The sequence below is a fragment of the Amphiura filiformis genome, chromosome 14 (genome assembly GCF_039555335.1).
Source record: "Amphiura filiformis chromosome 14, Afil_fr2py, whole genome shotgun sequence".
In the NCBI taxonomy this organism is placed as follows: domain Eukaryota; kingdom Metazoa; phylum Echinodermata; class Ophiuroidea; order Amphilepidida; family Amphiuridae; genus Amphiura; species Amphiura filiformis.
The window spans coordinates 40,047,297-40,068,355 of NC_092641.1; the positions used below are offsets into that span (position 1 = coordinate 40,047,297).

A 21,059-nucleotide genomic window follows, 5' to 3' on the forward strand; every position below is an offset into this window, starting at 1 on the left:
ACCCTTGTATCAAGAACAATTTTACCAACTCCATAATTTATCAAAGATGACCAGTCGTTTCATTTTATTCATTTAAATCAACTTCTTTATTGTCTCCCCGTCTCCCCGCCTCGCCTCGCCTTCTTTCCTCTGTTCATGCTTATGTCAAATATCCATCTTCTCCCTCTTTCCTCTATTCCTCTTTTATCTGTCCCTCTGGCTTTAATACTTCTTCCCTATCAACTGCTAAAAAAATGTAAATGTGAAAACATAAAATGTATTTTTTTTTGAAAGCCACCCATGTTTCGCGGATTGTCTCCTTGTGATATTCCCGTGTTTATTCTAACCGGTTGCCTTACTCAATATGCTCACCTTAACTTCATTATGGCGCAATTAAAGAAGACAAGACCATCGCGTACATACCCGCGAAAACCAATGCAACCCGCGGTCATCGCGCAATGATACTTTAGATATACGCGGTTGCTTAGTAACCGTAAAGTATATTTTGGACCCTGGATAATGTATTTTAGGCTATTTTTGCTCATTTTTGGACTTTAATCGCTGAGATTGAAACAAAAATGAAGTGAATAGGCAGCGTAACTCGGAGTCGACGTGTATGATTAGCTTTGCAAAGATTTTGCATTAGCTTTGTCAAAATTGGGGCCCTACATGCAGGACTTGATACAAAATAATATTTATCTTCAATATTATTGAAGAGATCCAATCTTGTTTGATTTTATTGACGGTTGTTCGTGTGTACATTGCACAATGGTAGATTTTGTATCCAGGGTCTTTGATATTGATCAATTAGATCTCAATAATATTGAAGAGAAATATTATTTTGTATCCAATCCTGCATCTACGGTTCCCAATATCGATCAATCAAATTGATCGTATTATGGGCTGCATTAGTACTCTGGTAGCACTCGAGCATTATACCTAGATAAATTGGTTAAATATTATGAGCTTTAAGGACCCAAGTGTTAAAAAAAAGGTCCATTATCGTTTCGTAGCAAAACGGCGGCTACAGGACGCTAGGATTGTAATTTATAATGATAGCCCTTGAGCACAATACATTTGACAGGGGTACTTAAACAGTTATAATGGAGGCCCTCGGTTTTATTCTTCTGCTTCTGGTTGTTCCATATTTTCTCTAATAGATATTCTGAAATCACTATTGCTTCAATGCAGTTAAAGTGGAATGATCTTTCAATGATTTATTTATTTATTTATTTATTTATTTATTTATTTATTTATTATTTATTTATTCCTTCTAGAATAGAAGTTTCGCGAGTTTCACGCCTTTAAAGGCGATCGTCAGACGACAAGTGGAAAAATTTGGCTGGACGACCATCTTCTTGGAATGGAAGAATTTATATTCCATGGTGTCAACAGCCAAACTATTCCAGATTCGATCTGTACTATCATAGATAGTCAGAGAGTGCTCAACTGCATATAAACAGGAGCGTAATAACAACATGTATTCATAGTTAGACCACCTTTTGAATAGAGTGCTCATACATGTAGTTTGGCGTGAAACTCAAGTAACGACTTCTATTCTAGAAGGTCTAAACTTTGAATTTTTGTACGCTCTCCCTTCTTGGGATTGAGCACTCTATTCAAAAGGTAGTCTAACTATGAATACATGTTGTTATTTATCTATTTATTTATTTTGGTAAACAATAACATCGAGAATCAATCATTAATGAACTCGTTACTAGCTCCTTTTATATAGATAATCTTTATTAGAAGAATTTTATTCCAGTTTTCGTTGAAGTTTCTATTATAAACAAAGTACACTTCCGTGCTAAGACTTCTTTCTATATGGCTCAGTAGCACAAAAACAAGTCTATAGCAACAGTAATGACGTAGACAAGTATCTCCCAATTCGATTGAATAAGCGGAATCGTCATTACAAATTGTGGGACGGTTTTGGCAGTTTTGGTACGCTTTGAACTCTGACTTACCATGCTTACCAACGAAATTGCTTTAATTATTATTCACATATTTATTTAACATTATTACAATATTATCATTAAACTATTTTAGATAGTTTGAGAGATAACCATGATTTTTTAGTTTTTTTTTAATATTCCTAAAAAATTATCTCGATGGTTCAAAATTCAACATGTAACAAACTGCAAAAACTGCCCCACAATGCATTACGAATTTTAATGCCGATATGGCTTATTGCCATGGTCCGTATACTTTCCTCGAGAAAGTAAAAGCAAATACAATTTGATTGCAGGAATCTGTTATGCTAGTTGGATTCCTTGCATCATTTCCTTTCTGAAAATGTATACTTTTATATTCTTTTCATCAATACATTTAGAGATAAAAATAAAAACAATATCTAAATTACTGACTCAATGAAGGTATATTGACTATATAATGGGTACAGGTTACATTCTATACGTTTACCATCTTAGTAACCCAGCAAACGTTTTAAATAAGTTATATTTTGGGTTTTGGTTTAGATAAAAACTTTTTAATAACATTAAAATGTCGGGTTATATAAAGGTCATGAAATCGTTTTAAAACGTTTTGTATGAAAACACACTACAACAATATTTTTATAATGTTTTCGAAATGTCATTGTAAACTATTTTTGCAAACATTCTTGGGCAAATATTTTGTCAACACTTAAATAACATTATGTTAAAATATTTGCACCCAGCAAACACAGAAATGTTCTTAAAATGTTTTTTTCCAAAACGTTTTAATAACATTTAAATGTCGGGTAAAAAGGTCGTGAAAACATTTTAAAAACGTTATTGTAAATATTTTAGGCAAACATTTTTTGCAAAATATTTTTTCAACCCCCCCCCCCAAAAAAAAACAACAACATTCTGTTTAGAATGATTTGTACCAAGTTTTCAAAACACGTTTTTGGAATGTTATTAAAACGTTTTTATACCCTTTATAATAATTATAACCCGACATTTAAATGTTTTCTGACAACCTTTTATAACCTTTTGCGAATGATGTCGAAAACGTTTTGTGTTTGCTCGGAAGGCACTACATCCTTTTTGGTCCTATATCGCTATCGGTGCCCGAACAATAACACTATGCAACTGTTAATTATTATGCTTGATACAATTAAATTATATTATCTCCAGGGAGTGATGTTAAGAGTCATCGGTACCTAACCGGGCACCGATAGTTTTATAGGACCCAATTGAATGTGGTGACTAAATTACAACAATAAAATGAATATGAGCACTGTACAATTCATTGTAACAGCATAAAAGATAAGGCGCAACTTCAGAATCTGGTACACAATTCCTGACATACATCCTAAGTTTGGGATCGGTGCGTATTCACGGAGTAAAGCCCAGCTTGTTCGTGGCGCAATTTACTCGTTCAAAATTGGTTGTGTTCATTTCGCGTATTTTTTCTTAATATTGAGACTCTATTCTAGCGATTGTTTTATTTGGTATGATTTCATGAGATATCCATGAAATAGCTTATTTCAAAAATTTCAGTGATATTGGATTTGTGCGTTAAATACACATAATTACATGCATAACATGACCCTACTTGGCCAGTGGGTTAATTATGGGTTGTTGACAACCCGGAAGTAAATACCTATTGGATCATGTCCTCTACAAACAACGAAATCTGTAAGAAAGGCTATGTATACACAAACATACACAAACACATCCCGGCTTCTGATTGAATAAAAATCTCTTAACAGTAAGGTGGGGGATGAGGCTGTAGAGCAAGAAGTGTAAATTGGAAGATATTTACACATTGACATAAACTCAACCCAGAAAGTATCGAAACGTTTATAGAGAGGTTTTTGCTATATATGTCAGTTCCCGATATATCTGGCCAGCTATAATCGTTTCGATACTTTCTGGGTTGAGTTTATTATTATTGTTAGTTCACTCTTTGTATTCAAGTTGTAACATATGTTCTGTCACGTCATTTACCCTCCTGCGTGATAAACAAGTTTAAGTACTATGTTAGCAGCTTCCGCATTTGTAATAACCATCAGTCTTGCAGCAAGTTGTACAATCTTCACCTTCTATGATACAGTTCACTGCAATTAAACATACAAGACATCGTTTAAGATATAAAAATGGGTTATGACACAAATCATTTAGGAAGTTGGTACTTACCTGTCAGAGAGGAAAAGGGGAAAAGAGACAGAGAGATAGAGTTAGAGAGAGACAGAGACAGAGACAGAGACAGAGAGAGAGAGAGAGAGAGAGAGAGAGGGGAGAGGAAGAGAGAGAGAGGGATAGAGGGGCATAGAGGAGGAGAGGGAGGGAAGGTGGAGGGGGTAGAGCAGGCGGAGGGAGTGACAGAAGAGAGAAAGAGCAATGGAGGGGAATATAAATTGAAAGAGACTGTCTTTAAAGGATTGAAATTTGGCATCATGTAGGTTTAAACTTTCGATCTGTACGATTTTATAGTATGAAATTGGTTATTTATTTTCAAACCTGTTGTTTTGGCATATTTTTTATACACATATCCCAACTTGCACCTAAATACGGAGTCAGAATGGTTGGTTGTTATAATAATGACTTTAAGACCCCAATAGAATACCATGTAAAACGGCCAACATTGCTTTCTGTCACTTTAGAAAGTACAGCCAAAATGGTTTGCCGAGCTTAGGCAAGCTTTGCTGCCTTGCCTGAAGGTTCGGCTCCGTTAGAGACTTCAATACAAATAAGCGAACATTTTACAAAGTCAGCAAAGCAGCAGTATTATTAACACAGACCGATGCCACAACCATAATCAATTTCTTTTTCTTTTTCGTTTTTTGTTGTTGTTCACTACGTCATTTGTTATGGAATTTAGGAATGATAACAAACTCGGTTTCAAAACCAAAATTAAAGTAATAAGACAGGAAATCGATACACTTTTCTCCACAACGCAAACATTATGAGATATATATACGCTGAATTTGCGACCAATTTACGCAAGGCCGCATGGCTCGGGTTTATTATGCACTTTGGATAGTGGTTGGTAAAGGTTACACTTACCAGGGCTCCGTACCTCTCTTCTGGCAGTTTTCATTGATATAAAGTCAACCTGGCTCGGGCTTTTTACAACTGTGTCTCTTCCCCGGGTGTTGCCGAATCGTCGTTTTTCTTCGGCGGCATGTCCTTGGAGGTTGGAGCGAAATTGCCGTTTTTCTGCCACTCTTGACAACAAAGATGTTAGTACGTCATCTTCTAATTCGTCTGTATTATCCACATAATAAGCAGCAGAGATATATAGAGCACTTGCCATGCAAAAGAAAGCTAATAATATGGAAGAAGACATGCTCGGCTTCTTGGGGATCTTTGAAGACGCTTCAGTAAAGAGAACTATATAGATTCCAACGCAGATTATTTTGGCTTGTAGCATGAAAATGTTGAGCCTGGTCCGATATTCTATGGAAGAAAATACACGATTTTAAAAGTTTGCAACTAAACAAATATTAAGAAGTAGAAAGATTAAAACATTCAACTGCAGTCACCAGGTTATTTCCCCAAATATTTCGGAACCAACTGGTTCCTTCCTCAGTGGGTAATGGCGTGTGAGATTTGTTTTTGAAATTCTTGTTTACTGCCTGCACTTACACAACTGTATAAATAAATATTGTACATTGTCATGTAGTTCATGTTGAACGTTACATTTGAGCTTTTTAGTAATATCGCAAGAACGGTGCTTACTAGATAGATCAAACTATATATTCTATGAATATTTATGACTATATAAAGGAGTACATTGGTGTAATGTTTGAATTTTGTTTGAATACTATGAATTTGTAAGGGAAGAAAATGAAAGAAACATATTAGGGCTCATTTGACCTGATATTATTAGATTTGCCCAAACTCTCTCCGAGAAAAAACAACTATACAAGTGGGATTAAAACTCACCTTAATACAAGTAGTCTACCAACTCGTACCACTGAACTTAGTCTGTGATCCTGGTTTGAAATATATAATCTCAGTAAACGACGTCACCCACTGATATATTGTTATTTATAGTAAATCTAGCCCAAAATTATTTTACCAATCAGTCACATATGACGAGCGTTTTCGAATGAAGTAGGCATTTTTTATAACGAAATGATTCAACCTCTTATAATAATTATTGTTTGTATCAAGTGGTCAAGTAGGCTTTCTTTAAATTACGTTAATCGTGTAAGTGTAGCTAAATAACAATAACTATCAGCGTATTGTCTTACACGTGAGATACGGTGATTGAAAGAAAACGATACCATAATTTACTCCCCTATGACCCTATCGTGTCTTTCAATGACACTTAGTGATGACCGCAATGGTTCAACACCAATAAATCAGCACCCTATACTTTACTGTGTAAAATGCAATTTATCAACAGCAACTGGTTGCTTCAAATTTACATTTTCTTTAAAAAAACACGATCTATTAAAATGTCTATTCCAGACACGTTTTGCATATATTGTCCTGGGTCTAGTACCACTGTAGTAAAAAATGTTAATACCTATTTTAGGTCTAGTGAAATTAACGAGGTGTCACTTGGCTAGAACAAATAGGTAGTCATAACAGATGAAAATGTGTATTGTAGGAATTTTGAGAATCAATCTTTGTTTTGTAAGTGGTTTTTCTTCATAAATTAACATGTTATAAATAATAATATGATTTTCTTTAAGTGAGTTCCCATATTCCTGAGATATCATCATTGGTAAAAACTAAGAACATTTTTTTGCGTTCATAAGTACATAACAGGCGGTAATAAAAGTTTTAAAATTAGTTGTTCTGGGGCGACCACTATTGCCACCATTTCTGTTGGTACTCTTACCAAATTTTCATACTTCCCATGGTTATACGTAATTGGTAATTGTATGCCTTGAGGACGTGAGTTTGCAAAAAATGAGCTACAAACAATCTTATAGTTTCTGCTTCGCTTGACTCCGTGTATTTCAGTATGTCACAACCATAACAATACGCTCTTCCAACGTAAATGGGGTTGACGTGGAGTTGCGGCCATGATTCCTAGTAAATGAGGTTGTTATGTCAGTGCTTAGTTGTGACTTTCAAAACATCAAAGAGATACTCTATTATGTAATCATTTCTACCACTTCGTCGAATACCCCATTGTTTAAAATTACCTCTCATAACAGCCCCGACCAACCCTCGTTTAATCTTTTCTGTTTCGGGAGCTCTATTGTTCAGAAACGAAAACGCAAGGGATTATGTGAATTGATCTGCTCCTTGAATTCTCGCTATTCGCAATAAGGGCGCCGCCAGCGGTTTGCGATGTAACACCTTTATTTTGACAAACTAAAAAATATTGTCACGTGTTCCTATGTAATAGCATGGTAATATTCGTATTGCGCGGACTTGGATGTCGACCTTTTCCCATGATACATCACGATTACATCGCAAACCGCTGGCGGCGCCCTTATTGCGAATAGCGAGATTTCATTGAAGTACCAATCAGCTGATTTCAATAGGTAGATACCTGCATGCCTGTTGTTAATAAAGGCTGGATAAGACAAGAATGGAACACCCACAGTGTGTGGATGACCGGTGTTTTTATTGGTCTAGCGCCCCTTTCGCTCGCTTTAATGTCCTCTAATACCGATAGGCTTTTGATATTGGTAAACTGATTCACATGTAATGTGACAAAATGCCAATCCGAATGAAAAGGTCGACTTTTTCTGTAAAAACGTTGAAAATCAGCCCTTAAATCACAAAAGGTCCACTTTTTAGCTGGTTACACCTCAATAAATCATCTCCTCTCCTCTTCTTCTCTTCTCTTCTCTCTCTCTTCTCTTCTCTTCTCTTCTCTTCTCTTCTCTTCTCTCTCTCCTCTCTCCTCTCCTCTCCTTCCTCTCCTCTCATCCCTCTCCTCTCCTCTCCTCTCCTCTCCTCTCCTCTCCTCTCCTCTCCTCTCCTCTCCTCTCCTCTCCTCTCCTCTCCTCTCCTCTCCTCTCCTCTCATCATCTCCACTCTCTCAAATAATATACATTTAAAATAGATTTGAGTCTGGCAATTTTGCCTGAAGCAATTATCAGATTACCAATTCCAATGAAAGAAATCCTATTAGTTTCACTTCAACGCACTTCTCTGGTGTTGCATATTACCAAGTTTTAAGGTGTATTTGGGACGAAAATAATTCCCCGTTTAATCGCTACATAATAATAATATGACCGATTTTTGCGCGATTGCACGAACAATTCTTGGCAACACTGATTACTATTGATTAATTTATATTAATCGTGTTAATGTATATTTCTACGTTGGGCTTTTTTCACAATATACTCCCGCTTAGGCTGGAGTACCTATACACCCAACGCAAGTCAATTGAAGCCGTACAATTTATCGCGAATTTACGACCGTAAAATTTAGACACTTCTTTTGTCTGGATTAGCATCAACCATCTCATCTCACTTTTTTTCATGTCAGAAATTAACATAACTCCCGAAACCGAAACAGAAGTTACCTTCGTTCAACTTTTCTGTAGTCAACAAAAGACTAGAATAAAAGGATTGTTCACACGTACCATGATAACACTTCAAAATAACAATGAGATCCGAAACCGAAACCGGAAACCGAAACAGAAACAGAAAAGATAAAACGAGGGCAACTGTCCATGGTTCAACTCTTTTCAATCACTTTTGTCACACACAGACACCCCGTAGTATGCGGGTTATCTACGGTAAGCCAACGAATTAAGGTACCAGTTGTGTTCATCCCCTGTATATTTATCCTAAACAAAGACAAATATGTCATAATTGTAACCAGCAGCCAATAGCTGCATCTTTTAGCTCGCGGTGTTAAAACCTCGTTCGTTAAATTTGTTCAAGAAATAAAAACATGACGATCCAAAAACCCAAGGAAGATGCTAATTTAAAAGTTGCAGTTTGCTCCATTGCATGCCCTATTGATTTGTACACAAAGCGTTCGCGACAAAGAGAACTAGCGCCGTGCTTCCATTGATTAGAACACAAAAGTGCAACTTTTGATTTCGTTTCTTCAGTAGGTTTTAGATTACTGTTTCTTCAATTCTTAACCAATTTCAACAAATATGTTCAGGTATTGGCTGTTTGTTTTAATTTTGACATATTTGTCTTTATTTAGGATGTACAGGGCGAACACAACTGGTACCTTAATTCTTTCGATTTACTGTATTACAGAATGCGCTTATAAAATTCAATATACTTCTAGCTGTCTGCTAAGAAATAGCTGTGAAAGAAAGCCTTCACTATAATAACTGGTGACACCTTTAGATATCTACTGATAACAGTTTTGATACATAAAAAATGAAATAAACAAAATAAAAAAAGTGTTGATACATATGTGTATCTATTGAAGGTAACTTAAGTTAACTACTGAAGAGAACCTGGGTCAAAACAGTTTTATTTATTAACCCCACTTAGCTTTGAACCTACTAAAATGTGTCCAAAGGATGTCCAAAGGAAGACCTGTACCGTCAGACATTGTATTGGCATTGGGTTATTCCAGTTGAAAGCCACATTACCACTGTGGATAATTTTTTAAATACCTTCCACAGTTGGAATATGTTTTTTAATTGTATTACTACCCCTGTATTGTGGCTTTACCAATATCTTCCACAACGGGAGTGAGTAATTCAAATCGAAGTTACCCAATTGTCTATTCTATTCAAAACTCATAATCCCACTGTGGAAGACTTTAGCTTAATCTTCCACAGGGGTAGTGTGGACTGTAAATGGAATATTCCATTTTAGAGCCAATAGGGTAAATGGTACCTGATTTGTTACTGAATAACATTCTGTTTCTCTGATCAATCGCGATTTATTTCAGGTTCATGCTATCAAACAAGTGTTTGTTGTCTACTGAGGACAGCATTGATGACATTGGCAATATATTGAAATAGTTTAGCTACGTACAGAATATTTTTTACCAAAAATTCTATTATCTACTTATGGCTTTGGTGAACTATTTTAACTGATATTTACTATCTACTGAAGATAGTAGGCCAAAAAAATTGTTTGTTTGTCCACGTCCGACCGACCGTGTACTCTGGGCCCGACCGTGTCTTTTTTTTTTTTTTTTTTTTTTAATTTGCGTTGAATGTGCTGGTAAAACAGTGGTTAGTATAAATTTAAAGAAAGAAAATGTAAAGAAAATGAACAGTATAACATGCAGAACCATCTCAAGAGTTAAACCAGTAAAGTGCTGTGTGTTTGACTTATTTACCAGTCTTCAAATTGTCAGTTTCAAGTACAATATCTGTAAAAATTTTTTTTTTAAATCCGACCTACCGACCCAACTGTTTCATAATCCTCTATGGACAAACAAACAATTTTGTTTTGCCTAATAGATTTACAACCAATCTTTTCGTCCAATCATCGTTGTTCCAAAGCCTATTCCAAGAAATCATCAGAGCTGACAACATCCTGCTGATGACGCGAAGTTCCACTACAGCGCGCCCGGTATGTGAATTTGTCGTCATAGTTTATTTTATTTTTAGGCTATAATGTTTAGCTTATTTTAGATTGTTTCATTTTAATTTACTTTAATTCCATTTTTACTGGTCTTAATGTGGTTTGAATTCCATTCTATTCTGTTTAATTGTACTCTATTCTATTCTATTCTATTCTATTCTATCCTATTCTATTCTATTCTATTCTATTCTATTCTATTCTATTTCTATTCTATTCTATTCTATTCTATTCTATTCTATTCTCTATTCTATTCTATTCTATTCTATTTTATTTTATTCTATTCTATTCTATTCTATTCTATTCTATTCTCTATTCTATTATATTCTATTCTATTCTATTCTATTCTCTATTCTATTCTCTATTCTATTCTATTCTATTCTATTCTATTCTATTCTATTCTATTCTATTTCTCTATTCAATTTTATTCTATTCTATTCTATTCTATTCTTTTCTCTATTCAATTTTATTCTATTCTATTCTATTCTATTCTATTCTATTCTATTATATTCTATTCTATTCTCTATTCTATTCTCTATTCTATTCTATTCTATTCTATTCTATCCTATTCTATCCTATCCTATCCTATTCTATTCTATTCTATTCTATTCTATTCTCTATTCTATTCTATTCTATAATTCTATAATTCTATTCTATTCTATAATTCTATTCTATTCTATTCTATTCTATTCTATTCTATTCTATTCTATTCTCTATTATATTATATTATATTATATTATATTATATTATATTATATTATATTATATTATATTATATTATATTATATTCCCTATTCTATTCTATTCTATTCTATCTATTCTATTCTATAATTCTATCGTTTTAAATGGCACAGTAACATTGTAACACCATCAACTACACTTAAGCAACAAAACTCACATTGGCGATTTAAATTTAAATTTTTATTAATTATCCTAGGTCGTTGTTCCAAAGCCTATTCCAAGAAATCATCAGAGCTGACAACATCCTGCTGATGACGCGAAGTTCCACTACAGCGCGCCCGGTATGTGAATTTGTCGTCATAGTTTATTTTATTTTTAGGCTATAATGTTTAGCTTATTTTAGATTGTTTAATTTTAATTTACTTTAATTCCATTTTTACTGGTCTTAATGTGGTTTGAATTCCATTCTATTCTGTTTAATTGTACTCTATTCTATTCTATTCTACTCTATTCTATTCTATCCTATTCTATTCTATTCTATTCTATTCTATTTCTATTCTATTCTATTCTATTCTATTCTATTCTATTCTATTCTATTCTCTATTCTATTCTATTCTATTTTATTTTATTCTATTCTATTCTATTCTCTATTCTATTCTATTCTATTCTATTCTATTCTATTCTATTCTATTCTATTCTATTCTATTCTCTATTCTATTCTATTCTATTCTATTCTATTCTATTCTATTCTATTCTATTCTATTCTTTTCTCTATTCTATTTTATTCTATTCTATTCTATTATATTATATTCTATTCTCTATTATATTCTCTATTCTATTCTATTCTATTCTATCCTATCCTATTCTATTCTATTCTATTCTATTCTATTCTATTCTATTCTATTCTATTCTCTATTATATTATATTATATTATATTATATTATATTATATTATATTATATTATATTATATTATATTATATTATATTCCTATTCTATTCTATTCTATTCTATCTATTCTATTCTATTCTATAATTCTATTGTTTTAAATGGCACAGTAACATTGTAACACCATCAACTACACTTAAGCAACAAAACTCACATTGGCGATTTAAATTTAAATTTTTATTAATTATCCTAGGTCAAGGGTATTGAGTCGAGGGTGGATGATAAAGTGCCAAAGTGACAAACCTGCCCGAGGTAGGCTGTCTTACCAAATTATTAATCAATTGAAGATTCTGTAAACGAGTATATGACCCGTTACCACAAAACCCCTTAACATACTTTCGAAATAGGTTTTTCAAAGACACATAGATGATGCAATGAAGCTAAATCAGTCTGATGTTATCAAAATTAAAATCCAATTAAAACTGTCATTTTCAAAACTTCATTTTGCTGAAAATCCCATCATAAATAAATAAATATGTTCAACAACATCCACAAATTAGGTACATTTCTGTTGTACAAAATTGTCCTTGTAATAAGGTAAAAAATTGTTTTAACCTACCTTAGTAAAAAGGGATGTTTTATGCTCCTGAAATGTCGGTTGTTTGATATTTTTCAACCTAGATAATTTGTAAAAACATTTAAAGTACTATTCACATTCCTCATTTAATTACAAACATACAAAATATAACCATTTAAAACATATGTATGAAAGACTATTTTAATGTGATTAAAGTATTTATCAATAACATGATATCAAAGGAAATCATCATTGAGGTTGCTATCGCTTCCGTTTTCATTCCCTTTTAAGCTTATAGTAAACAACAACAACAACAAAACCGAACCAAAACAAGAAAGTAGAATGTGTCGTGTTTAACATAAAAGTACGTCATACTAATAAGATCTTGTCCTAAAATCCCTGTCCTAGCTTACAAAACGCAAGTGCCCTGCTTTGATGGGAATGGGACAAGTATTAATCTTCTTACGGATGGATGCCCACTTGGGAACTAAGACAAGTGTTGGCTACTCATAAGATGGTGCAATCTAGTTAATTGTATCAGGCTATGATGACTATAAATTGTGATGGATTCGAGATAGATTCTAAAATATTTAGTTACTAGTAAGTAACCAGCGATTGTTGAACGAATACCGGCCCAGAGAGAGTACGGGTAAGTCATTATACAATTTTACTTTTTTTTCGGTATTTTAATAGAAACTCATCAATTTCATAAAAATTGAAATAATAAAAGCGGTTATATCAATCTCCACGGATTTTGCCATGATGATATATTACTTTTCGACAGAACGGTAACTTACAATGTTTTTTTTTCTTCTTGCCACCAGTAGTAGCGACACGCCATGACAATGGCTGCAGTGAGTTAATTGCATTATCTCCCTATGTGGTCAGTTTGTCTGGACCTGGGAAGTCCATAAGGGTAGTAACCATTGTATATACGATGAATTGTATTCAGTTCATGCACCTTATCCTTTACTGTGGCAGATAATTTCCATCTTTGTTTTAATTTGAAATAGATACGGTCAATATTCTAACGCTTTATCCATTTTCCCGTTAGATCACCACATGGCGTTATACAACAAAATGATAGGTGTGACGTTGCATTGAGACTTAATATTTTTTACATGATATTATATGATATTATTTTGTTTTCCTTTCTTCATCAGATATTCCTACCATACCTCAAAGGAACTGATTACATGATGCTCCAAATTCATCCAGCATCTGGTAAATCAACGGACATTATGGTTACATTAAAATGTTTAGTTATTATGTGTATATTATGCAGTAGTATTTTATCTCTATCTACTGCTAATTACATGGATTACGTATACCTTGACGAGAAACTACTCTACCCTATTCAACGGAACAAACGAATCATTGACCACATGGACAATCTTGATGTAATTTCAAAACGCCTAAGCTTAGAAGATACAATTATGAGAATCGTCAAAAGATCAAGTATTTTCAATAGAAGACGTAAGTTGTTTATCAGCCGTCTTAGTCGTCTCTTGTTCTCTTCTAATTCCGCCTTTTGTTTTTTCTTTATCTCTTCGTTTGTCTGTTACATCTTCTTCTTTTACATATTTTTCATCTTCTTCTTCTTCTTCTTCTTCTTCTTCTTCTTCTTCTTCTTCTTCTTCTTCTTCTTCTTCTTCTTCTTCTTCTTCTTCTTCTTCTTCTTCTTCTTCTTCTTCTTCTTCTTCTTCTTCTTCTTCTTCTTCTTCTTCTTCTTCTTCTTCTTCTTCTTCCTCTTCGTCCTCCTCTTCTTCTTCTTCTACTTTCAAAATGTTTTTTTTGATAACATATTATAAATTGGGAATCCCCCATGTGAAATAATTTTGCTAATCAATTAATACTTAAATTTAATGATATTTATCTGCACAGTTTCTATCATTTTCTATATAGTGGTCAATGCATGAGTATTTGGTCATGCTTGCTGGGCTTGGTATGTCATGCCCATGAATCACGTGCGTATTCATAAAAGCGCTTTTATAAATATAACCGAAGTACACTGGTCACTAAATGAACAAAATGAGATGATTTCTTGTTATTAAAGAAATAAAAACTTTGCTTTTCTCACAATGACCATACTAAACCATTCACTGGTATTTCTACTTCCTTCTAGGAAAGAAATGTGCCAGACAAAGTTTTGTGAATGATTTCTTTCTTTATATGTTTATTCTTATTCTACATAGTGTGTGGGACAACGGCGGACCAATCAGCGGTTTACTGCAGAAATTGCTGCCATACCGTCGTAGGATGCTGTTAGATATACGATTTGCATGGGTCGGTGACGGACATGGAACTTTACAATACGCAAGATAAGATTGTCTGCTGAATAAACTGCGATCTAATAATTTATCTTCACAAAGATATTCAGCGAATAGAATGTCTCAACGATACTGTGAAGAATGTGTGTAGTTTGTTATTGCAAACTATGAAAACCTCGCTCGAAAATAAAACGCAGCAGACCTGCTTTTGCTACAGATACGGCGTTTTTACTTCGGAGACACGTGTTTTTAAATATTGCCTGTTAACAAAGTCAAAATGATGTATCTACAAGTAAATAACATAGCAGATACTTCCCTTTTCTCTGTCAATAGAAGTGAACTGGTTTGTCTTCAAGGTAAAGAGTTGGTAAGAGCAGCAGTATGTGGAATTTAGAGACCGTTGAACCCGGGATCTCCGATTTCAATTGGAAGTGTTTGTCCCAGCAAACACAAACCGTTTTCGACATCATTCACAAAAGGTTATAAAAGGTTGTCAGAAAACGTTTAAATGTCGGGTTATATAAAGGGTACATTAATGGTATAAAACGTTTTCATAACATTAAATAACATTTGTTGGTAATTTACTGCACAGCAAACATTAAAAACATTTAAATGTCGGGTTATATAAAGGGTATAAAAACGTTTTAATAACATTCCAAAAACATTTTTGAAAACTTGGTACAAATCATTCTAAATGTTATTTTGGGGTTGAAAAAATATTTTGCAAAAAATATTTGCCTAAAATATTTACAATAACGATTTTAAAATGTTTTCACGACCTTTATATAACCCGACATTTAAATGTTATTAAAATGTTTTTACCTAAACCAAAACCCAAAATATAACTTATTAAAAACGTTTTTAAAACGTTTTTGTGTTTGCTGGGTGTATTGACCGTCTATGCAAAAGGGGTTTGAGAAAGGGTAGTTCACTTCATCAAATGTGATATCTGTACTTAAAGATGAAGCCCCGCTTTTGGTCTAAGTTCTTTAGGGATTTAGTCAAGGTTAAAATGTATCCATGTAAATTCTGTTCTGTCTGTCATCAAAGTAACAGGACAGTTCGTCTGTGGAGAACTGGCCAAGCGGGGCTTCCTGTTTAAGGACATAATAAGGAAACACACATTCGTCCACGCTCAAATTTGATATTTCTTGAGGATTATCAACACTGCGATGTGTAATTTCACTTAAAACTGATAAAATATAACGTTTTAATATTTCTCCCCATTCCTTCTGGATTTAAAAATAAATAGGGACCATTCAATTTTGAATTTAAAATAATTATTAATCGTATAGATTTTAATTTTAAATCTGTAACATTTGATTTTAAATCTGTAAGATTTGATTTTAAATGTAATACTTTAAGTATTAAAATTAAAATTTGTCCCCATCCCTTAAGATTCATTTTATTTGAAATCATTGAAATTTAGAGTGTAAATGACTTGGGTTAGCCTATACCACCTTATTTGGATACAACGGTAAACATGGTAAACGATCATAAACTTCAGAGGATAGCGGGGTTGGTTCACTGACATTTATTTGAAGTGATAATGAGTTCCAATATTTGATATCAATTTGTAAGCGCTTCTTAGTCATTGTTCATTGAATTTACAACCGTCATGACAAAACAGGCCAAAATAGTAACTTTTTGCACAAGATTTGCAATTAAAAGAGAATTAGCCATTGCTTATTAAAATGAAGCTATTATATGGACAATATAAGTGTGCTCTTTCATTTAATGACATAACATTTTAAAGATATTGTAAGGAACACTTGAGGTTTTGACTTTTAAAACCTACATTTTGATCAAAAGTTGTGCTGGGATAGGTCGTTTTCAACAGATTTACCACATTCGACTTGCTATAAACATTGAATTGAGTTATCTGTTGACCTGATGAAAAAAGTGTCTTTAGAGGGAAGTGTTGGATGACTATTTTCTACTAGATCTCACATAGCTCTTAACATGATATGCACTCAACCGTGTAGTATAAAACAGATTGCGTAGAGGCTAGACTCGCTGTGCTTGGAAATATTTATCGAGGCGGAAACTGTACGTTGATGCATTTATAAGAGAATCGTTTTTGTAGTCAACCCTTTTTTAAATGAGACAATCATAGAATTTAGTCTTGGGACAGTTTAGGACCATGAACTAAAATCGATCCCCCTTCCCCCGTAACAATGTTGATCGGGGTCTTATCATCAGGCTCCGTGTTGGACTCTGCAACATTGATTGGTGGGGGAAGGGGAGGGATATAGCTTACAGGAGGGTTAAAGCTACACGTAGAACATTGTTTGAAAAACGTCCATCAAAATTTACGTGACAGGGGATGGAAACAAGGGGTAAAATTGACCACGTGTACCAACACAATAATTCTAAGATTGTAGATCTTTGTACGATTTGTTCAGATGTGATCCCAGTCGCTTCTCAGAGTGCTTCAAAACGTGTAATAAGATAAGATTTATACTAACTTCAAAGTTTGAATATTTCTACAAATTCAATGTCACCAAAGTATTTTACCCTTGATCTGGTGAAAATTTACCATGATATGAAATTAGCAATTGGTGATGATTAGCGGTATATTGTCTAATTAAACACGGAGGAATACATATTGTATACGAAATTAGTGGCATTCAACATTTGTTTGGTTGAACATTCATGGTGCAATTTAATTATGTAATATTGATTAATAAATTTGCAACTAGGGTAGAATTTGAATGAATCTAATTCACGCGCCACGTAATATTAACTTTTGTACGGACACTACGGATGTGTGTGGGTTGTGTTTGTTTGTGGTTGTGTGGTGTGGTGTTGGATGATAGCGATGTGTTAGCTCTCTTTTATAAATAAATAAATAAATAAATAAATATATAAATAAATAAATAAATAAATAAATAAATAAATAAATAAATAAATAAATAAATAAATAAATAAATAAATAAATAAACGAAAAAAAAAAAACTAGTGGCAAATGGTGGTCATAGACCACAAACCTAGCTGGGGCGTGTTGTGGAGGTATCTGACCTCTGCAAAATGTTTCAAAAATGTTCCCCTGGTCATCAAGTTTGTTGTCACCGAGTTTGAGTCCCCTTACAGATGTCCAGAAAATTCATTTCTAAGATTTGACCTCTGCAGTCTGCATGACCTTTGCCCTAACTCCTGCAAAAGGTTCCCCTGGTCATGAGATTTGTTGTCACTGAGTGTGAGCCCCCATACCCCTTACAGATATCCAGAAAATGAAATTATAAGATTTGACCCCAGATAACCTTTGACCTGACCCCTGCAAAGTGTTCCAAAACGTTCCCCTGATCATTAAGTTTGTTGTCACCAAGTTTGAGCCCCATACCCCTTACAGATATTCAGGAAATGCATTTCTAAAATTTGACCTCTGCATGACCTTTGACCTGACCCCTGCAAAATGTTCCCCTAGTCATGAGATTTGATGTCACCGAGATCGAGTCCCATACCCCTTATATGTCCAGATAATGCAATTGTAAGATATTACCCCTTTAATGACATTTGACCCCAATTCTGTATGCAAGTTATAGGCGTGTGGTAAAGCCGATGCATATATGCAAATGACATCATCGTACTATATAATATGTGGCAGAAGAAGCATTTTGAAGGTATTTGGTTATATACCGGAAATGCCCCCTTAATGACATTTGACCCTATTCTGTTTAGACAGAATGGGCACTGGATATAGCCGATACATATGTGCAAGTTACGTAATTGTAGGGTGTAACATGTAGGAGGAGAAGGAAGGCGCCATTATGTATCCTTAGCCCTGGGCACCACAACCCCTAGCTACGCCACTGTTATAATCTGCAGTTCGCCAGGTTGGTATACTGACAGCCATTGATCATAATACATTGGTAGGGGTACTTGAGCCCCATGTGTCAAATAATAATACAAGGGCTCTCTGTTTTCCTTCTTCTTCTTGTGTTTGTGTCATATTTTCTCTAATACAGACTTGGCATCTAATATGGAATTTTTTTTTCGCAAAATTCCAAGACTGGGTTGGAAGGGATCTGCATAAACCGCACGGGCTAAATATTAATTGGGGTGTGTCGGGATATGGTGTAAAATAATTATTTGACAGAAAATCCATGAACCGTTCCAAGCTCATACTAAAAGCAAAAGCCTGGATAGCCATGAGGAATGGTTCATTCTAACATACTGTAGCTATGTCTTATACTAGTAGTCCTGAGATAGAGCTTCATGTTTATGTTCAATTTGTGACAACATAAAGAGATAAGGTGCAACTTCAGAGTCGCGTTTACCACTCTTGACACATACACATTTAATTTAGGATCGGCGTACTCACGGAATAAAGCGCAGCTCGTTTGTGGTGTTCAAATTACTTGTTCAATATTTGCTATTAATCTTGGGATTGTATTCTAACGATTGTTTTATTTATTTATTTATTTATTTATTTATTTATTTATTTATTTATTTATTTATTTATTTATTTATTTATTTATTTATTTATTTATTTATTTATTTATTTATTTATTTATTTATTTATTTATTTCGAGTCCCTCAATTAAGGAACAACATTAAGGCCATCACCGTCATGACTGTTGATCGTCAGTGCAATCCTCCCGGCATTCACGCTTACTCAACAGTCTATACACAGGACAACCAATTCTTTTGAAATGCATAGTCGCGCTAAAAGTCGATCGATACAATGTTAAAATCAGCACAATTCAGAGATACACCTTTTTGCTATGAAATTTATTTTCTCGGTCAAATATAAAGCAATATTTTTTTTCTTCAGTAATGTCAGTTAAAAACATAGTGCTTGGATATACATTTTTTTCTAAAATCCTGGTGTTAAAATTCAAGCATCATATTTTGTCTTTTAGTGTGATATTTTTGATTTTTATAGGCCTTTAGTTCGCCCGCGAGCTTTTTACGAAATTCATTTTTTAGCGTCTCAAACTAATAATAGTTTGCTAAAGAAAGATATTTCCCACCTCTGTATGGTACATCGTGTGGGTCTATATATTATAGTTTTGTCAGAATTTCCGTTTTTATTTTACCCATTTTCCCTTCATGCTCCAAAAATGTCAAACTCAGTACTTTATCTCGAGAGCAACCAGCAGAAATTATCGATATTTCAATTGTTGTCAACCAGGTCCCTTTTCCATTGAAAACCAGGATTGCCTGGCCAGCGATTTGGTAGCCCAAATCCCGAATTGGATGTTCTGGTAAATGAGGTGAATTTTGGAAATTTGCTCCCGTGATAGCCTGCAATTTCAATTTATAGGGGCTATGAATTCGATGATTATGAAAACCATTTTGTCTGTCTGTTTGTTTGTTTGTTTGTTTGTTTGTTTGTTTATTTACCTAGGATGAGGTCCATGGGAAAATCCACTGTCCAAACCTAGAAAAATTCGCGTGTTATTATAGGGGATTTTAATTTTCTGTCCCTCCTATCTCCAGGTGAATTTTGAATGACCCCCCCCATCGCGGGTTGGCATTTTCATTACACCCCTCAGACTTGCGTTCGGGTTTGTTTTTAATTTGACATGTAGGCCTATTTGTCATAATTTAGCGCTATAGGACCTACTTTTTAAATGTATAGCTATAGCCGTGCTATATAAATAGTATTAGGTACCGGTATGTAATATTAGGCCTATGGGGGTGGGGTGGGTGCAGAGGTGTGTGAGGTGGGTAGGGGTGTGTATGTAGGGATGGTAGGGGTGGTACTCAACACATTTTAACCATGACTTACAATGCAAGGCTCATTGTTGCCATAAATGATTTTTCCTTTAGGTCATTATAATAGGTTGTTATAAACTTCCATGTTTAACCTTGTATTGTTTTGGCTGCTTCATTATGACTTTCGGTGGGTTTAAGCAATTTCAAACAAACACAAACAAAAGGCACTATACCCAGTCACCTTCATGACAATTTAAACACTAGGTAATTTCTTTGCTATATTGAAGTTCTGGCAACACTGTAGCCAGGCCGGGCACCCAGAGATATCGATCTACAATGCTAGTATTAGCCTACGATTTCACGTGTGGATTTGAAAAATGTTCAGCCGGCAGTAAAAGTTATGGAATCAAAACGGAAATTCTGACAAAACTATGATATATCGCTCACGGTGATGTGCGTTAGAAAGTTGGGAAAAATCCTTCTTTAGCGAACTATATTACTTTGAAAAGCTAAAAGGTTGATCCAAAAAAAAGGCTCGCGGGCAGAGTTGAAGCCTATCAAAATCGAAAATCTTACACTAAATGACTGA

The 21,059-nt window shown here is 34.2% G+C and overlaps 2 long non-coding RNA genes across 2 annotated transcripts; one reads left to right on the forward strand and one right to left on the reverse strand.

The window, feature by feature from the left end:
- Positions 1-2,849: 2,849 nt before the first annotated feature.
- On the reverse strand, positions 2,850-6,032 carry LOC140169019 (uncharacterized). Its single transcript, XR_011861322.1, has 3 exons — positions 5,856-6,032; positions 4,974-5,366; positions 2,850-4,024 (listed from the first exon to the last, which is right to left on the reverse strand). It is a non-coding gene; the product is annotated as an uncharacterized lncRNA (long non-coding RNA).
- Positions 6,033-13,090: 7,058 nt separating this feature from the next.
- LOC140169020 (uncharacterized) lies at positions 13,091-14,872 on the forward strand. Its single transcript, XR_011861323.1, has 3 exons — positions 13,091-13,185; positions 13,700-14,012; positions 14,732-14,872. It is a non-coding gene; the product is annotated as an uncharacterized lncRNA (long non-coding RNA).
- Positions 14,873-21,059: the final 6,187 nt, after the last annotated feature.